The sequence below is a fragment of the Pongo pygmaeus genome, chromosome 13 (genome assembly GCF_028885625.2).
Source record: "Pongo pygmaeus isolate AG05252 chromosome 13, NHGRI_mPonPyg2-v2.0_pri, whole genome shotgun sequence".
In the NCBI taxonomy this organism is placed as follows: Eukaryota; Metazoa; Chordata; class Mammalia; order Primates; family Hominidae; genus Pongo; species Pongo pygmaeus.
The window spans coordinates 84,772,729-84,773,897 of record NC_072386.2 but is presented as its reverse complement, the minus strand read 5'-3'; positions in this window follow the sequence as shown (position 1 = coordinate 84,773,897).

Sequence of the window (1,169 nt, the reverse complement as noted above, 5' to 3'; positions counted from 1 at the left end):
AGGAGTCATGAACTGGGCTGGATTTTTATATTTGATGAAAAAGAGCCTAAACGCTATCTGATTTGTGATAAAGAAAAAGGAGCATTAACCTTGACTCTGCCTTTAGCTCCAGCCACCTTTTTAAGAGTAAATTGCTGGGTAGGTGGGGGAGGGCTAGTCACAGAACGAAACTGTAAGCTGGACCAGGTGTGAGGAGGGGAGGTGATAAAAGGATTATAGGGTGGAGGAGCGGAGGCTGAGGAAGAATTGGGACCCAGCTCGGCCTGGCGAGGAACAGCCTGGGGAGGAGGGGAGAAATCAGATGGGTCTGTAGAAAAGGAAGATTAGAAAGACTCAGCGATGCTTGGGGTTGGGACTGAGGGGACAGGTGGGAGGGAAAGAAGGAAGATTTGGGATGAGTTGCACTGGAAACAGACACTAGAGAGGGACCGATGTGTAAAAGAATGCCTGGACGTCAGGCACCTCAGACCATTTGCCTATTTTACAACAAGAATTATTTAGATCTTGTAGGATGGAAAAATTGAAAGTGCCGTTTTCCGGCTATTTGGAACTACTGTCGAGTTTGTATTGGGGTCAAGCGGCATTGCAGAAGAAAATAAGATGCTTAGATTTTAGGTCAGGTGAGAGTTGAAGAGGTTTTAAGTTTTTGAGGACACAGGCTAAGGGAGAAGAAGGAGGAATGGAGGGTGGAAGGTTGCCCATAGTGAAGGAAGCAGGCCTAGAGAAAAGAGAGAGTAGAGACACGGAGGGAAGGGGGGTTCTTATCTTCCAGAAAAGCGGGAAAGGGGTTGAGGTGTGGAAATAAGGGGTTGGGGTGCAGAGATAAGAGGTCAGGGTGCGGAAATAAGGGATGGGGCACAGAGATAAGGGGTTGGGGTGTGGAAATAAGGGATTGGGGCACAGAGATAAGAGGTTGGGGCACGGAAATAAGGGATTTGGGGCACAGAGATATAAAGGTTGGGGCACAGAAATAAGGGATTGGGCACAGAGATAAGGGGTCGGGGTGTGGAAATAAGGGATTGGGGTGCAGAGATACGAGGTTGGGGTACTTGCCCCTCCTCTAGAAAAGTGGGACTTGCTGCTCAGGGTGAAGGAGAAGGGGTTGGGGATTTCTTGCCCCCCAGAAAGGCGGAGAAGGGGTAGAGACACGGAGAGAAGGGGTTGGGGTA